The following is a 20,046-nucleotide window of genomic DNA, read 5'->3' as shown; positions in this document are numbered from 1 at the left end:
CCAGGAAAATGATACAGATCAAGGTTTTTGCATTGTTGAATTCAATTGTCAGTTTATCCTAATTTAGGATTTTAAAATTGTCTGCCCTGTACACAAGTACGTGTCAAAAGTATCTGAGCAGAAGAAAGGTGTTCCGAATAATGGCATTGAGCACTGTGCACTCTCCTCCAGTCTGGAAAACAATTCCTCAAGGGAAATATAATAGACAATAGACAATAGGTGCAGGAGTAGGCCATTCTGCCCTTCGAGCCAGCACTACCATTCATTATGATCATGGCGGCACAGTGTCAGTGGGCAGCACGGTGGCACAGTGGTGAGCACTGCTGCCTCACAGTGCCTGAGACCCGAGTTCGATTCCCACCTCAGGCGACTGACTGTGTGGAGTTTGCACGTTCTCCCCGTGTCTGCCTGGGTTTCCTCCGGTTTCCAAAGATGTGCAGGTCAGGTGAATTGGCCATGTTAAATTGCCCGTAGTGTTAGGTAAGTTGTAAATGTAGGGGCATGGGTGGGTTGCGCTTCGGCGGGTCGGTGTGAACTTGTTGGGCCGAAGGGCCTGTTTCCACGCTGTAACCTAATCGAATCCTCAATCGGTATCTTGTTCCTGCCTTATCCCCATAACCCTTGATTCCACTATCGTTATGAGCTCTATCCAACTCTTTCTTGAACGAACACCCCCTGTTTTCTCGGGTTCTTCATTCCGTTGACTTCAAATCTTCACAGAATTCAACAGACCTTGTTACATAGTTTTTTCTTCATTTTTGTGCAGATCACTGTGAGCAGATGTGAATGCGCTTGCCACACAACCCAGAGGTCAGACCATCGCCTTGGAACCGTACTGTACTATTTATCACATCTGCTGTGCTGCATAGTTTACGCAATTCACTTATTAATAAGGTCATATGCGATCCTGCAGATGTGACGAGGTGGCCGAGAGGTTAAGGCGATGGATTGGCAATCCATTGTGCTCTGCATGCGTGGGTTCGAGTTCCACTCTTGTCACTGTTTTTAATTACCCTTCCTCAACAGTCGTCTGCTAAAAGAAGGTCCACAGATCTAGAACTGTCTAAGACAATAAATGCTTCTTCATCTCTGTTTTAATTGTGGGATCCGAATTCTAATGGGAAGTTAAAAATCACACAACACCAGGTCATAATCCAACAGGTTTAATGGAAGCAATAGCTTTTGGAGAGCTGCTCCTTCATGAGGTGACCGTGGAGTACACAGTGGTAAGATACAGAATTTATTACCAAACGTTACTGTGTAATGTCACTGAAACTAAACTTTGAAAAATACCTTGATTTTTTGTTAAGTCTTACATCTGTTAGAATGACTATGTTAGGTTCACTTCTTTCTTATGTAAATTGAAAAACGTTCTTTTAAAAGTTACATTCTCAGGTGAACTTTACCAATTAGTGTCATCACAGATAATATGTTGATAGTGTTAGTCCCTGTGTGCTGCATCTGTGCCATAATGTTTAGACTGACGCTAATCTAAAAAAAAAACATGCTGCAGGTAAGGATGCTTTGAGACATGGTACATTGGTGAAACCGAGCAGAGGATACAGTAACGGAATGGGTACTGTACATCAATCAACGGACAGGCATGCCCCTTCCCAGTTGGACAGCACTTCAGTGGTCCAGGACATTCGACCTCAGACCTTCGGATGACAATCCTCCAGGGCGGGCTTCGGTACAAGTAACAGTTAAAGTGCCAACGCAGCGGCTGATAGCTAAATTCGGAACCCATGGGAAGGGCCTCAGCCGTGTCCTTGGGTTCATGTCACAGTACAGGTGATCCCATTGCCCTATCTACAATCAGAGACCCTCCTACACACACACACACACACACACACACACACACACACACACACACACACACACGTTTGTGGGGTGAATTCGTACTTATAGAGTTACATTGTACTTTGCTCACAAACTACATGAATCCATGTCAGTCTCTGGTAACTCATTTTTATAAATTAGTATCAGTCTAAACATAATGGAACAGACAGCAGCACACGGGGGCAGACACCAGTTGTTGAATTTCACCTGAGAATAAAACTTTAAAATAAAAAGGTTTGCACTTTACATATGAAAGAAGTGAAGTTAACATGGTCATTCTAACAGATCAGAGACTCAGCAAACAGTCAAGGTATTTTTCAATGTATAATTTCAATTACATCACACTGTGAACTTCCGCTTTAAATTCTGTGCCTTACATCTGTGTACTCTACAGTCACCTGATGAATGAGCAGCAGTCCGAAAGCCAGTACTTCCAATTAAGTCTGTTGGACTATAACCTGGTGTTGTGTGATTTTCAAATTTGCATTACCCAGTCCAAAACCGGCATCTCCAAATCATTCAATATGAGGCGCTCTGGTCACAGAACCAAACTTTCTGCATCCAACTTATTAAATCCTTGAAAAAAACCTGTATGTTTCAATAAGGATAATTTTTGTAGTACTGATCTCAGCAGGCAAAGGCAACTGATTTCAGCGTTTCTTCACTGAATCTGACAGAACTGCTACCTTTGCTGTTTTGTAATGTTAGGAACTCATGTTCAATTTAAGATTTCCATAAGGAACAACAAACATTTTTTCCCTGACTGGAAATCAACATTGGGAAATAGCAATGAGTCAGCTGAATTTCAGCACTTTCGCACCAAGGAAGCCATATGCAATGCTTGGAACTATTCTTGATGACTTTGTTTTTACCTATTTTGTTCAGTTGAAAAATGACAGTTTTTGAGTTTTTTAGAGCAAGGCGAATGGCCTTTCAGCCTATTATATCAGTATGAGTCATCAAACATCTGGCTTGTAAACACAGTTTCCAGCACGTGACTCACCGCCTGTTGTGTTCTAACATTTCAAGTCTTTAGTTAAATTGTTATTCAATTTCGTAAGGGCTTAAGTGGAACAAAAACATCTCTGTGAACTGACAGTTCTGAAAGGCACTAGTTCTCAGAGTCGTTTGTCAGTTTTCCTCATGATGCTGCGGAAAATGTTTCTGCGCTCACATCTGAATTGGTTTACCCTGTTTCTTCTTCAACTTCCTCCTTCTTTCTATTAAATGGTTTAGATTCCAATACAGACACAAGGTGCAGGTGGCGGAAGTCACGTGTTTGTACTTTCACTGAACTCTGTCTCGCCGGGATCTGCAGTCTTTCCTCACACTAATTTTTACAGCACTGTCATTCCTGTGACATGTCCCATGGAGAATGGAAGGACAGGCATTAATAACCCGCATTTGGAAATGGAGCGACAGTTTTAAAACATTTACAATGCCCCAGCGAGTAATTGAGCTCCTATCTCCCGCATAAGATACGGTGACACTAACCACTATACTACCGAGGACGACAGTTTCAAAGGAGACACTTCAGCTCGTTGTGGTTGCATTTGTAAAAATCTACTGCTCAACGACCCGATTCGTTTAGTCCATAGCCTTACCGGTATTGGCAAAACATATTCACATCTGAATATTCCTTCAGGTTATAAGGGTTGCTGCCTCTCTGACCCTTATAGACAGTGTGCTCCAAATTCGAACACCTGCTGGTCTATACCGCTTTTATACACATCTACTTAAACCTTTCTGTCTCTCTCATTAAATTTCTGCCCCCCTGTGATCGTTCTTTCCATCGATGGGAAACGCTTCTTTCAGTCTACCTTTTCTATACCCCTCACAAACTCCTCTGCACGGTGACAAACAACCCCAGTTTGTCCTGTCTCCCTTCATGACTTAAACTCTTCTGCCTCAACTCTATCCGAATGAATCTCTCCTGCAATTTTCCCAGTGCGATCACATCCCTGGACAATTCTAGCAATGAGCCGAATGAACATATTTCCATTGTGTACCAGCATCGGGGGTAGCTCTGCAGCATTTATTGCCTTCCGGTTTGGGGTCACGTGGACGCCAGACCAGATAAGGACGGTAGTTTCCTTCCCTTAAGGACGTCAGTGAAACAGATGGGTTTTTCAGACAAAGTAATCTTAATTCTAGGCATTTATTGAATTCACATACTACCATCGTCGTGGTGTGGTGGAAATCCAACCCGTAAACCGAGAATATTACCTGACTTTTCTGTGTCAACAATCCAGCGATAATATCACGAGGCTATCGCAGAAAGCCCTCATGGGGGATCTTTTCCAACAGAGTCTCTTTTCCCCAATTATTCCCTGTTGCCCTTTTATTGAACCTCACGCTCCAATAATCTCTGGTCCATGTCAGTAAAAGCTGCTAAAAGAGAATTGATCTCACAGCCACGATATACAAACGGATCGAATGATTTGAAGGTTCCAATGAAGAGATTGGGGCATGGTCACCCAGCAACAGTGAGTGCAACGGAACAGACTGGATGGTATCAACGTGAAAATGTATGTTAGATTGTGCAATGCCTCAGCGAAATGGGATGAGGGACGGAAAAGAGAACTAGGGAGCGTGCGAGGGAGAGACATCTTCGAGAACATTTGGGTTTAAATCCTGATACATGAAATTCAGAAATATCGGAGAACAAAATTCGATTGAAAACAGATCATCACCTCGGAGAATATAATCTTGTAAAAAACGATTAATTTCTGACCGTGTTTCACCAAAAGTAAAACTTTGAGAGAACTGACCGGTATGATGCGGATTCGAGCCGGTGTCGCTGCAATCACAACGCAAAATACGATCTACTGAACAGTTACAGCATTCCACAGACCACGCTTGCAAACTGCAACCAGTATGATAGTACAGGAAATGTCAGGAAGAATGTACAATATCAGGACTGAGCGAAAGGCATGTGGGAACGCAGAATGAACCGAATCTTTAACTTTAGCGTCCGCAGAGACTCTGGAGATTCCATGACTGAGAGTATTGGAGAATGGGATTAATGAAACTATCCAAACTCTTGGGACAGTGCAGAATATTGTTGAATCGTATGCTTCAGTAGCATTACAGTTTAGCATCACTTTGCCCACACAAGGCAGTACCAACTGCTGCATGCAATCACACATAATCCCAGTTCCAGACCCAGAATCAGAGAAACTGTGTGAATCATGCACGAAGATCCAATTGGAAATTGGGATGGAATGACAGGAGAGAAGCGCATGTATTTCCGTGGTTGGGACAACTCCTGGTCAAAAGCGGGGTGGAAGGGGATACTTGCCCCCATTTATAATATTATGACCATAAACAGTACATGTTGCTGAGACAGCCAATTGGCGCATCTAAAGCGTGTGGAGACTTAAACTTTGGGATGGCAAGGTTCGAATTTTCATTTTCCTGTTTGGATCAGTGGTTTTGACATTGGCCTCTGCTTTTGCTCGCATCAGCTCAGAATCACCTTCTTGTTCCCAATAAATACTGCAACCTGGAGAAGGTGGTGTTGTGGTTATATAAAAAGCTAGTCATCCTTGGGGACTCACACATGGAACTGGTAATGTCAAAGTTCGACGAATAAAACCTGGAATGGAAGCCTGACCTCAGGAACAGAGAATATGCCTTTAATTTCCTGCAATCCAATTCATGTACGTCGCTTATACAGGGGATGCTACCATCTTTATCCAATCCTGCCTAATTGTGACTCCAGGATCTGAACAACATAGCTGACCCTTAATCCGAGAATGACGACCGTGTGGGAAAGCAGGCCATTCGGCCCTTCCAGTATACACCATCCCTCCGAAGCATATCCGAATAGACCCTTACTCCATACCTATTACGTTCCCCTTCATTTCCCATGGCTGATCCCAGTAATCTGCACACCTTCAGACTGTGGGAGGAAACTCACACAAGCAAAGAGAGAATGTGCAAACTGCACACAGTCACATGAGATTGGGATCGATTCCGTGTCTCTCATGCAGCGTGACAGCAGCGAATCAGGATGGACAACAAATGTTGTCCTGACCAGCGAAATTCACACCCTGTGGGTATATCGAGAAGAATAAAAACACATTCACAACATGAACAACGGGTCTTTCGTCTGCGTGGACATGATTTGAACCAATCGTTCATCCTGGGTAGATAAAAGGACACCGATATCACAGAGAAACCAGAGCAATGCGGGATTCAATTACCTGCTGAAGTGGAAACTCAGTTACCCAGTCAAACTGGGGACAGACTATTCAACAGTCCCGTGTATGGGATGGGCTCAATGAGCAGAAGAACCTCCAGAGTAACCAGCAAGATTACATATTCCAGAATGAGATCAATAAAACTGCCAACACTGCTGTTAATCCAAACCAGCTGCCAGTTTCATTGCGTCAAAGTCATAGACTCACACAGCATGAAAACAGGCCTTTCACTCGTTCCAGCTCATACTGCACATAATGACAAACTAAACGAGTCGCATGTGACGGCTCTTGTAACAATTGAAGGTTAATAATGCCCTTGTGATATTATTACTGCATTGTTAATATGAATGTCCAGATATAATTCTGTGGACACGGGTTCAAACTGGGTAGATGCAGGGATTTTATTTAAATAAATACCTGGAGTCTAATGACGATGTTGAATCAGTTGTTGTAGATCTGATTCACTAATGCCTGATAGGGAAGGAAACTGCCATACCTATCTGGTCTGGCTAGTATGTGACTCCAGATCCATAATATCGTGGTTGATTCTGAACTTCCCGCGAGGCAATACAAAATGGATTAGGAATGAATGAATAGCTTTTGTTAATCCCACTGAAACTTTTTAATTCATTTATCGATCCAAATATCCTGTAAATATTGTAAATGTACTTTCATTTACCACTGCCTCAGGAAGTGAATTGCACACATAAACTATCCTCTGTTAATAAAAGCCTCTCATGTCTTATTTTAAATCCCGCTTTTCACTTTAAACATTTTCCCTCTCGTCTTGAAGTGGTCCTCCTTGGGAAAAAACAGTTACAGTTAACTCTAGCCGGACTTTCAAATTTTATAAATTTCTCTTGGGTGGCCTTTCAACCTCCAGTGCGCGAGTGAAAATATTCTCAGCCTATCCAGCCTTTTGTTATAATATAAACCTTCCCCACTAGCCATACGCTGGTAAACCTGTTCTAAACCTACACCAGCTGAATAATTTCCTTGCTGTTACTGGGCAACAAAAACTGGACACAGTATTCCCGAAGAGGCCTCACACAATGTCCTATTCAACTTCAACATAACATACCAACTCCTACGCTAAAAGGACTGAGCAACGAAGGCAAAATGACAATTTTTTAACCATTCTGTCAATTCAGTTCCTGAGGATTGGAGGGTGGCTAATGTTATACTACTTTTTAAGAAAGGTGGGCGAGAGAAAGGAGGTAATTATAGACCAGTTAGTCTGACCTCAGTGGTGGGACAGATGCTGGCGTCTATTATAAAGGATGAAATTACTGCACATCTGGATAGTAGTAACAGGATAGGACAGGGTCAGCATGGATTTATGAAGGGGAAATCATGCTTGACTAATCTTCTTGAATTTTTTGAGGATGTAACTCTGAATTTGGACGAGGGAGATCCAGTAGATGTATTGTACCTGGACTTTCAGAAAGCTTTTGATGAAGTCCCACACAGGAGGTTAGTGAGCAAAGTTAGGGTGCATGGTATTGGGGGCAAAGTACTAGATTGGATTCAAAATTGGTTGTCTGATGGGAAACAAATGGTAGTGATAAACGGCTCCATTTCGGAGTGGCAGGCAGTGACCAGTGGGGTACCGCAGGGATCTGTGCTGGGACCGCAGCTTTTTACAATATGTGTTAATGATATAGAAGATGGTATCAGCAATAACATTAGCAAATTTGCTGATGATACAAAGCTGGGTGGCAGGGTGAAATGTGATGAGGATGTTTGGAGATTACAGGGTGACCTGGACAAGTTAGGTGAGTGGGCAGATGCATGGCAGATGCAGTTTCATGTGGATAAATGTATGGTTATCCATTTTGGTAGCAAGAACAGGAAGGCAGATTTCTACCTCAATGGAATCAATTTAGGTAAAGGTGCAGTACAGAGAGATCTGGGTGTTCTTGTACACCAGTCAATGAAGGCAAGCATGCAGGTACAGCAGGTAGTGAAGAAGGCTAATAGCATGCTGGCCTTCATAACAAGAGGAATTGAGTATAGAAGCAAAGAGGTGCTTCCGCAGCTGTACAGGGCCCTGGTGAGACCACACCTGGAGTACTGTGTGCTAGTTCTGATCAGAAGGATGGATTCCACTGGAGAGGGTGCAGAGGAGATTCACCAGGATGTTGCCTGGAATGGAAAGTTTCAGTTATGAGGAGAAATTGGATAGATTGGGTTTGTTTTCCTTGGAGCAGAGGAGACCGAGGGGGGGGGGAGATCTGATTGAGGTATATACAATTATGAGAGATGTTGGTTCCACATGTTGATGCAACATTGAGGGCCGGAAGGCCTATAGTGCACTGTCATGTTTTATGTTCTATATAGACAGAGTAGTTTCGGAGAATCGCTTCCCCATGGCAGACGTGTCTAAGACCAGACAGCACAAGTTTAGGGTGAGGAGTAAGTGGTTTAGATATGAGAAAAACATTCTTCACCCAGAGAGTGGTAGAAATATGGAACACTGTATCTGAGAGGTTGGTGGAGGCAGGTACTTTCGCAACAATAAAGAAGCATCTTGATAAGCGCTTAAAATGCCGGGGTATTAAAGGCAATGGACCAAGAGTAGGTAAATAGGATTAGTGTAGCTTAGGGTTTGTTGATTGACACAGACATGATGGACCGAAGGGCTGTTTCTATGCTGTATGTCTTTATGTGGAGTAAGTGAGGACTGCAGGTGCTGCAGAGCAGAGTCAAAACATGTCGTGCTGGAAGAGCACAGCAGGTTAGGTAGCATTTGAGGAGCAGGAGAATTGACATTTCAAGCATAAGGTCTTCACCAGGAAGATGCTCGAAATGTTGACTCTCCTGCTCCTTGGATGCTGCCTGACCGGCTGTGCTTTTCCAGCGCCACACTTTTTGACTGTATCATGCTATGACTCTATGAATACAGCACCACCTAGTGGTTGTGGTGTTATAAGGTGGAAGATTTAACAAGCGGCGTCACATTTTCAGTGTGAACATGACAATTATTAATGAAAGAAACGCTGACACAAACATGTGATGAAAAGATTGACAGCAGAAATGAATGTTAATATTTACTGTTTAATAACACAAAACTAAGTAACTATAATGTTTATGTATAATGTTTACACATCATGTTTATGCACAAGTTATAACTTAGTTCTCAAAGGTAGATGATAAAAAATTCAAAGTTATTTAATGGCAAACCATTTTTCAATTTATCTCCCATATGAAAAGAACATAATAATTTACAAACGTTGCAAAGGTGCATAGCTTTTATAAATTCTTCATTGCCTCAAAGATAAATTCCTTATTCAGAGAGTTGGCACTGAAAATCCATTAAAATACCTACATTTTCCATAGGCGTGGGGAGGAGGGATTTGTCCCTGTTACCGTGCTAGGCAGGTGGTTAGATGAATTAGCGCCAATGAGGCATCAGTGAGTTAAATTTTGTTTACGGTAAAATAGATTAAGAAATTTGATTTATGTGGTATAGACCTATGGAACCACAGAATGTTTAGAGAATAGACAAAGACTATTTGGCCCAGCAGCTTTCTTCAAGAGAAATTCTGCTCGTCCTTTGTGACCAACTTTCCCCTCGAACCTGGCAGATTTCTTTTGTTAAAGAGATTATGTAATTCCCTTTTGAAAGCTGCAACTAAGTCAGCCACGACTGAATCTGCCTCTGTTACATTCTCAAGCTGAGCAATCAGATCCTGATCACACAATTTAGAAAACAGCATTTCCTCAGGGCATCTTTTGGTTCATTTCGTCAATCACCTTAAATCTGTGTCCTCCAGTTCACAATGCTTCCAATAATGGGAACAGCTTCTCTTGATTTACTCTCTCTGGACCACAGTGACTTTGAACATTTCAATCAAATCTCCTCTCAATCTTCTGTCCTCTAAGGAGAGCAGTCTCAGCTTCTCCAACCTAACCTTCAAATTGAAGTCCTCTATCCCTGTAACCGTTCTTGCAAACATTTACTGCGCTATCTCTTAAGGCTTCACATCATTCCTGAAGTCCAGAATTGGACCTGATATTTTAAGCTGAGCCAATGTTTTAAAGATTCTCCAAACCTTGGTAGCATTTCTGCTCCACTGTTTTCATATAGTGTTTACCTGTGCATACACAGCCCAAGCACCACATGCCTTTTTAACCATTTTCTCAACCTACTTTCCCAACTCAGCTGAGATCCTCAACCTTTTCCCTTTCAAGCTTGGTTTCATCCAAAGATGTGTTCCCCTACACCCTGGTCTACACGTGATAAGGTGGCTGTCACTTTATTTACAGAATAATTGACTGGCTCTGGATTGATTGACCTAAAAGACATGAATTCAAATCCTACTGTGTGGTAATTTGAAATCTTGGGAAGATGCTGGTGTAGCAACTTTGAAATACAGAGCCCCAACATGATGTTCCATGAGTGCAAATCATCACAGGTTATGAAATTTGAATCAATAAAATCTGGAAATGAAAGCCATACTAATGGTGACCATGTGACCACTGTCAATTGTAGCAAATACCCACCTGGTTTATGAATGCCCTTAAGGGACAGAATTCCAGCCAATGTGTGACTCCAGCCCCTACATTTAACTGGCTTCTGAAATGGCCTTGTAGGCCCACTCATCTCACAGGTTATTAGGAATTGGCAACAAATTCTGACCTTGCCAGCAACACCACATCCTGTGAAAGCATTTTAAAAATAATTGAATTGAGATTAGAAATTCTTGTAATATAAAGCTCCAGTTGACTGCATGTGGGTTGAACTTGGGACCATGTGGTAGCTGGTGCTCTGTAGTCCCCTTGGTGATGGGGCACTCACTGCAGGCAGCCATTTACAACTGGTCCAATAAAGATGAGGCACAAGCGAGACTGTTGTCCTTCGAGCTACCAATATGGTGCCTGAGGAGAGCTGAGATTGCAGTGTTTAAGAGTTGTACAGAAGCACAGCTAGTAAAAGAGGAGCCCAAGAAAGAGCTGCTGAAAGCCGCAAGAAGCCAGAGAAAATGTTTGCACACTGGCTCAGTGGTTAGCACTGCTGTCTCACAGGGACCCGAGTTTGATTCCAGCCTCAGGCAACTGCCTGTGTGGAGTTTGCACATTCCTCTTGTGTCTGTGTGGGTTTCCTCTGGCTGCGTGAGTTTCCTCCCACAATTCAAAGATGTGCAGGTTGGATAGACTGGCCATGCGAAGTTGTTCATAATGTCCAGGGATGTGCTGGCTAGCTAGATTAGTCATGGGAAGTGCAGGGCTTTTGGGTAGAGGGGGTAGGTCTGGGTGGGATGCTCGTCAGAGGGTCAGCATGTACCCGATGGGCCAGATGGTTTCCTTTCACACTACCAGGGTTCTATGATCTACAGAAGATCTGAGTGTGTAACTCAACAGCTCCAGCACGTGCATGGGAGTTGCTCCACAGTGTAGAGGGGCAGCCAAAACCTGTCTAATGTTTTTAGAGAAGGGGATCAAACCGATCCATGATGTTGAAAAACTTGCGAGACCTTTCGAGCTCAACCATGGGAAGAAAAGCAACTATTATCTGCAGAAGGTTCAGTAGAAGATAAAGGCAGGATGACACGTATTGATTTGTGCAGGAGTCACCAGACAAAACAAAGAAGGCTTGTCCAATATTGGGAGAAAATGTTCGAACTACAATAAGCTAAATCATGTTGCACACAAGCGTTTAGTGAAAAAAGAAAATAAAGAAGCTGATAAAATCCACAGAAATGATTGCCACAGGTGGCAAATCAAGTGTGGGTACTGAAGAGATGTCAGATGAAGGTTCTGAGGATTTAATCTACAACTTATATCAGGTTGGCAAAGTCAAATTCAAAGAAGAAAAGTAATTTCTAACTACTGCAATGAAGTCAGCAGAATGAGAGAACGGGTCTAAAGTGCCAGACAGGCACAGGTTATTTCTTGCAGTATCGTGAGCATCTCAGACCTGCATAAAGTTACATCCAGTGACAATCCAAAAATGGAACCCTTGAAGGAAACATGTGGGCTTCATATTAGGATGATGCTCACCACTAGAGGAGAAATCAGTCTGTGAGCCCTATGCAATGACAATATTGCAAATCTGCAAATCCAGATAGTAGTCATGAAGCTAAAACTACCCATCTGAACCAAAGCAAGTCCAAAGCTTAGACTAGGAACCATAATGTGCCAGAGGACATTTAGTGTTTCACAGGCCACATTGACTTAACAGCATTGCCGACAACCCATTTCATCATTTTACTAATGACTGAGTAGACCTACAGGGTAATAATTTGTCTGGTTTGTCCATCTTCCTTCCCACCTAACCCGCTCCAACCTCCACACTGACCTATTACCATCAATTCCCCCACCTGCCTCTCCCTGTCATCTTACAAATTACCTTCTACCCAGCCCCACCCCACTTCTTATTTATCTTTCAGTCCCTTTCCCTCCCCGACCCCGCCAACCTCACCAACCACATTCCTGATGAAGGGCTTATGCCTGAAACATTGACTCTCGTGCTCCTCAGATGCTGCCTGCCCTGCTGTGCTTTTTCAGCCCACACTTTCCGACTCTGGTCTCCAGCATCCGCAGTCCCCACTTTCTCCTCTCAACCTGCAAGTCATGGAAGAGTGGAGATACACCAAGTCATGAGGTTACAGACTCTGGTTGAATACAGTTCTGTTGCTGTTAATCATCCACAACATCTCATAGATGTCCAGTTTTGTGTTGCTAAATTTGTTCCAACTCTGGACCATTTAGTACAGTATGAATGCCACACAACACTGCACAGGGCAATCTCAATGTGAAACTAGGATTTTGACGCTGAAAGGCACATGTTAGTCACTCCTCTGATACTGTCATGGATGGATGCGTTAGCAGCAGACAGACTGGTGAGGATGAGCCCAAGTACAATTTTCCGTCTTCAAAAAAAACAAAGAGTTGTAGATGTTGTAAATTTGAAACGGAAACAGAAATTGCTGGTAAGACTCAACAGGTCTGGCAGTATCCATAGAGAGAAAACAGAGTTAACCTTTCAGGTTGACCTTTCTGAAGACTTTCCCCTTTCATTGGTTCCATCACAACTTACTCCAGACCCAGCAAGGTCCTTATGAGTGTTCATCCAGCTCAGTCAATATTGATGCTATTGAACCAGTCTCTTGGTATAAGAACAGATGATACTGGAGAAACTCAGCAGACGTGGTGCTACCTGTGGAGAGACAAAAACAGAATTAATGTTCAGAGTCAGACATTACTCATCTTTAGGACTAAAAGGAGCTGGAAAATGATGGTTTATATGTTTTTAACAGAAGAGGAGGAGGAGGAAGTGAAACAGGCTTTGAGAATGCCCAAAGAACAATGGAAATGCTAACTGTGGTAAAGGAGGAATAGAGATGTAAAATAGGTGTGAATAATAGACGTGAAAAGGAGAAAGTTGGTCCATTCTGCTAAGAGCAAAACCGACAAGACACAAACAAGACAGGAGGGTGGTGTAATCAAAATGGAGGACACAACGTTGAGGTCTGGGAGCTATTAATTGTCCATTCGAAATGTTAGGTATTGTCTCTCCAACTTGCATTTAGTTTTACTGAAATATTGTTGCAGGCCCAGGAGAGAAATGTAAGCTTGGCAGCACAAGATGGTTCCTTGAAATGGCAAATGGAAGATCTGGGTCATTCTTAGAAACAGAGAGCGGTGTTCCACAAATCAGTCTGTGTGAGTTTTCAGCAATGTAAAAGAGGCCAGGTGGTGAGTAGCAATGCAGTAGACTAGAATGAAATGAGAACAAGTAAAACATGTTTTCACTTGGAAGATGTGTTTGAGTTTTAGGCATTAAGGAGGGAAGCTACCACAGGACAATTTGGAATATGCCAGTGAAGGAGCCTTGGTGAGTTACTGCAGTGCATTTTGTAGATGGTGCACACTGCTGCTACTGTGTGTTAGTGGTGAAGGGAGTGAATATGGATGGTGTTCGATAGGGTGTCAAATTAGCAGGCTGCTTTGTTCTGAATAATGTTCACAACTGCTTCCTCCCTGTGGTTTGAAGACCTCCTAACAGAGGCTTTCATGAATTATGGCATCTCGGACATTTTCTAGTATGTTCTCCAGCTTCTAGCTGTTTTTGTGCCAAGAGTGCATCTCTACACTAATTCAACGGATATTCCATTTGCGCTGATGGCCCACTGGTTCACAGTTGTTGCATGATCTTTTCAACCTTCTGTTCTGCTGAGATGGTGATGGGGAACATGCTCTTTGATGTGATCAAGGACACCCACGTAAAAGACTAAGTCATTGTTGTGGAGGACCTCAAAGTGATTCTACCAATGACAGCTGACTGCCTCTATGTTCTTGATTTGTGCCAATCTGTGCATAGCTCTGCCAGGTCCTTTGGTGATTGGACCATAGAGTTTTGACTATGCTGTAGAATTATGTCTACCCTACATGTGACTCCACACCAACATTGACTCTTAACTGCCTTCTGAAATGGCTTTGCAAGCCATTCAGTTCAAAGTCAACTTGGGATGAGCAAAGCAAAGTCTTGCTGGTGACATCCATATCCTGTACAGAGGAAGAAAGATAGCTCTGTTGAAAAATTTAATCCTTTGTTTGTGCTTCAGGTTAGTTATTTCATGGTGAAATTGTAATTTGGGCTCTGAGTCACCTCTACATAAAAATTACTCAAAGAAGGTGACTGATGTGAATATTGAAATTACACTGCAGCTCAGTTGGAAATTAGCAATTAACCCTGGTCTCACTCAGGAGGCTGAAGACATGGCGTGACACAAAAATACAACTGAGGAAAACTAATTTAACTTGCACTAGTAGAATTGCCGTGTATTGACAATTATGTGTTTAAGATCAGATGAAGAACATTGTAACACTTGTCTTGACTGCTGCATACAGAATCAGGCTTTATTTATCAAAGTTGCACATTAACAACCCAACGCATTAATTGGCATTATCACACAGGTAATATGACTCCTACAGTCTGATGACAGAGTGAATGATGTCTAGCAATGACAAAGGTTCTGTCCCTTTGGGTAATGACTGACAATCAATGAGTTGATACAGATTGCTTTTCTGCTTATTGAATTGCAGTCCCGTCACAGCATTGTCCAAACTTGGGCAACTTCCTTTCAAAGGCTCTGGCTTCAACTTGAGATGCCTGGTTTGGTTTTACCTTGGCGTCTAATGCCTTGAGGAAAAAGGTTGATATTTGTAGTAAATGCATGTGGTATTTTATCTCCAAAAATGCCTTGACTGCGCTCGAATTCAAAAGCAGTCTCGGAAAAAACTTACCTTGGAGCAGCAGAGAGCTGGCGCAGAGTGGACTGGGAGCTTGGAGCAGGGACAGTTGTTGGACTGGATTCTGGTGTGGGCGGTCAGATCACATTTGGAAGCCACTGTGCTCAGCTACTGCAATGCAATGTTTATTTGTTTTTTTTTAAATCTGACTGTAATGTCAACCCTTTAACTATGTCTTATTTGTAACTTATTTTTTAAACATGGTAAAGTAATGCAAGTACCTTTCCTTTTCTATTCTTCTTTTGTATCTAAGCTTTGGACCTTAAGAAGGGCTTATGCTCGAACCGTTAACTCTCCTGCTCCTTAGATGCTGCCTGACCTGCTGCGCTTTTCCAGTAACACATTTTTCAGGTTTGGACCTGGGTACTTGTACACAAGATGACGCCATAAGAGGTGACGTTGTAAAACTTTTCACTGTACTCCTGTACTTCTGTACTTGAGTACACGTGACAATAAAGGATATTCTATTCTATTCTAATTCTTCCATTCTGAATGCATTGTGCACAGATGTATTATGAGGTCCTGAGAAGATTCATTCTAAAATCTTAAAATGTAAACATTGCTTGTCCATTAACTGTTTTTAGTCAAGATCAATGCAATTTTTGTGGAAATGCTTTGACCAATCAGCATCCATGCTATTCATTCAGCGCTCCCCTCTCAGGTATAAATGTTGTCTTTCCATTGCATTGGCTTTCTTGTGAATTATCCTCATGAGGGTAAAAAGCTTTGACAAAATTCAGCTTTTCCTAGTAGTACTCAAAACTTAAGTTAATTGTTCATAGAGTCTTTACCGTGTGGAAGCAGGCCATTTGGCACACACCAACCCTCCAACAGCATCCCATCCAATCACTGTAACCTTACACTTCCCAGGGCTAATCTACCTAACCTGCACATCCTTGGACTTTGGGAGGAAACCCATGCAGACACAGAGAGATCAGACAAACTTCACACTAAGGTGGAATGGAATCTGGATTCCTAATGCTATGAGGTGGCAGTGCTAACCACTGAGCCACCATGCTACCCCAATTCTAGAATATAGAACATAGAACATTACAACGGAGTACAGGCCCTTCAGCCCTCGATGTTGTGCCAACCTGTGAAACCACTCTGAAGCCCATCTGTCCTACACTATTCCATTATCATCCATATGTTTATCCAATGACCATTTAAATTACCTTAGAGTTGATGAGGCTACTACAGTTGCAGGCAGTGCGTTCCATGACCCTACTACTCTCTGAGGAAAGAAACTACCTCTGACATCTGTCCTATACCAATCACCCCTCAATTTAGAGCTATGTCCCCTCATGCTAGCCATCACTGTCCACCCTATTTAACCCTCTAATTATCTTATATGTCTCAGTTAAGTCACCTCTCAACCTTCTTCTCTCTAACAAAAACAGCCTTAAGCCCCTCAGCCTTTCTTCATAAGACCTTCCCTCCATACCAGGCAACAACCTAGTAAATCTCTTCTCCACCCTTTCCAAAGCTTCCACATGCTTCCTATAATGCAGTGACCAGAATACTCCAAGTGCGGTCTCACCAGAGTTTTGTACAGCTGCAGCATGACCCCGTGGCTCTGAAATTCAATCCTTCTACCAATAAAAGTTAACATACCGTAGGCCTTCTTAACAACTGTATCAAAGTGAATCACCTCACACTTTTCCACATTAAACTACATTTGCCACCTCTCAGTCCTGCGCTCCAGCTTATCCATGTCCCTTTGTAACCTACAACATTCTTCAGCACTATCCACAGTTCCACCGATCTTAGTGTAATCCGCAAATTTACTAACCCATCTTTCCATGCCCTCATTTAGGTCATTTATAAAAATGACAAACAGCAGTGGCCCCAAAACAGATCCTTGCGGTACACCACTAGTAATGGAACTCCAAGATGAACATTTTCCATCAACCACCACCTCTGTCTTCTTTCAGCTAGCCAATTTCTGATCCAAAATGCTAATTCATCCTCAATCCCATGCTGAACATCCCACAGCATCCCATGTATGCTGTGCAACAGCCTAGTATGAGACACTTTATCAAATGCCTTACTGAAATCCTTATACACCACATCAACCGCTTTACCCTCATTCACCTGTTTAGTCACCATCTCGAAGAACTCAATAAGGTTTGTGAGGCATGACCAGCCCTTCACAAAACTGTGTTGAATGCCCCTAAAAAGTTATAAATCCTATCTCTTGTAACCTTTTCCAAAACTTTACCCATAACCGAAGTAAGGCTCACTGGTCTATAGTTACCAGGGTTGTCTCTACTCCCCTTTTTCAACAAGGTGACAGCAATTGCAATCCTCCACTCTTCTGGCACTATTCCTGTAGATGATGACATAAAATGATCAAAGCCACAGGCTCTGAAATCTCCCCCCTGGCTTCCCAGAGAATCCTAGGATAAATCCCATCTGGCCTAGTGGACATATCTATTCTTTGGGAAGGGTATCTCAAATTTCTACAGATAATAGTGGGTTAGAAATGCAATAGCACGCCAATCAAGCACACTCAAGAAGCTCGATGCCATCCAGGAGAAAGCAGTCCTCTCAAATGGCGCCATACCCACAAACATTCACTTCCACCACCATTAATGCTCAGGAGCAGCACTGTGTACCATCTGTAGGAAACACTACAATAATGCACCAAGGGTCCTTGGACAGTGCCTCCAAAGACACAACCCCACCATCTGAAAGGACAAGGGCAGTAGATATATGGGAACACTATCACTTGCAAGTTCCTCTTCAAGCCACTGATCATTTTGACTTGTAAATATATTACTGTTCCTTCTGTTATGGACCAGGCCAGCACTGTAGCCCAGGCCCTAACTTTGCGAGTTGTTTTGAACAGGTGTAAAGTGGATATTCCAGGAGAGATGCAGCTGTCAAACCACTTAGTTTTAAACAAAACAGAGTTAATTTACAATATTACTGAATGAAACACAAAGAACAGAAAACAAAATACCGAATAACTTAATCTCTCTGAAAACTTAACAGGTCATCCCAACTTAATGATGCTGTTCCAAATACTTGCAGCAACACCCGTACACACCCCTTGGCGCAAAAAGTAAACTCTAACACAAGTTCTTACAGGAGACAAGTCAGAGAGATAGGACCAGCCTGGACCTGCTTCTTTGGGCCTAGCACGTTTTCCCACACTACTACTAAAACCCAAACCAAACCAGAGAAAAGCTGAGCTGGGAGAACAGGCCATACCCCTTTCATTTACAACCTCTCTGAAAATAAATGCCAAGGTCAGCTTTGTCACATTTCATTGTCGATGAGTCAAAAAGCTGGAACTCCCTTAATAATGGTCACGTAGTTAGTCTTACACTAAATCGACTGCAGGAGTTTCAGAGTGTAGCTCACTACTACTCAAGGGCAACTGGGGATAGGCAATAAATTGTGGCCCAGTCAGCAATGCCTACATGCCATGTAAGTTTTTTTTTAAAACTGAAGGACTACGACTTAAAGCCAAATATCTTAAGATAGTTTTGTTTTATCAATTACTAGTTCAGGATCTCACTGGTAAGGGTGTTGTTTATGGTCCATTATGTATTTTTGTGATGCCTACAGCAAGCTAGGAACTAATTAGCCAGGAAGGCAAAAGTGAGGACTGCAGATGCTGGAGATCAGAGTCTAGATTAGAGTGGTGCTGGAAAAGCACAGCAGGTCAGGCAGCATCCGAGGAGCAGGAAAATCGACATTTCAGGCAAAAGCCCTCCATCAGGAAACATTCGTGATGAAAGGCTTTTGCCCGAAACGTCGATTTTTCTGCTCCTTGGATGCTGCCTGGCCTGCTGTGCTTTTCCAGCACCACTCTAATCTAGACATTAATTAGCCAGGAGCCAATTGTGTGTGTAAGAGTTCCCTTGGGACTAATTAACACCACAGCTGCCTTGGACAGTCAGGTATTTTTGTGCAGCATGACACAAATCTAGGAAATCTGCTAGCCAGTTGTAAGAGTTAATAGTTGCATTAAAGACAAACAGCAAGCCTAAAGTGTGCTTATATCAAATATCTGAGAACAAATAGACAAAAAGTTCACAATGCTGCCCATCCCTGATTATTTCTAGGTGTTAACTACCAGAAGCAGGGTTGTTAATTCTAGGGGATAGCAAATACTATACTTTTAATTTCGAAGACAGCTAATCCTTGCAGCAAATGTTTTTAATGACCAAGTTTTTAATCACACTTTACAGCATTTAATTGAATTCTACAATCAAATGGATGCCAAGTTTGGTCTTCAGTCACAACTGAATTAGCTGATCTCAATTAGGGTGGCAATTGGACTGCTGTCTTTAATCACAATACACCAAAAAGCAGCTTCATTTATACTGAGGCCTCAAAACACCTCTCAGCTGAGTAAGCACTTTTGAAGTTGAGTCACTGATGTTATGTGGGGAAATATAGGGGATGGTTAGCTCAATTGACTGGATAGCTGATTTGTGATGCAGTGTGACACCAAAAGTACAGGTCCAGTTCCTGTACAGCTGTAGTCAATTTGAAAGTCTCACCATGTCTCTTGCCTGAGATGTAGTGACCCTCAGATTAAACTTACCACCAGTCATCTCTCTCTAATGGAAGAACTCTCCAATGGCTCACTGAAGAAGTTGCAAATCAGCAAGCAATTTGTTTTTAGAGAGCTTTGCTGAGGGACACATGCTGTATCCAGGACACCAGCAGTATTCCCTTTGTTTTCTTCAAAATGTGTTGTGATTTACTTTAGCTTGAGCTTGAGATG

General features: G+C 42.5%; 1 protein-coding gene and 1 non-coding gene across 4 annotated transcripts in view; both read left to right on the top strand.

Moving 5' to 3' along the window:
* LOC122550880 (phospholipid-transporting ATPase VD-like) overlaps window positions 1-20,046 on the top strand; it is a 178,579-nt gene that overhangs the window by 116,604 nt on the left and 41,929 nt on the right. The gene's annotated exons all lie outside the window — the stretch shown is intronic.
* On the top strand, window positions 918-999 carry trnaa-ggc. The gene has a single exon. It is a non-coding gene; the product is annotated as a tRNA-Ala (tRNA).

Source organism: Chiloscyllium plagiosum, chromosome 6, assembly GCF_004010195.1.
Source record: "Chiloscyllium plagiosum isolate BGI_BamShark_2017 chromosome 6, ASM401019v2, whole genome shotgun sequence".
NCBI classification, from domain to species: Eukaryota; Metazoa; Chordata; class Chondrichthyes; order Orectolobiformes; family Hemiscylliidae; genus Chiloscyllium; species Chiloscyllium plagiosum.
This window is presented reverse-complemented; position numbering and strand designations above follow the sequence as displayed.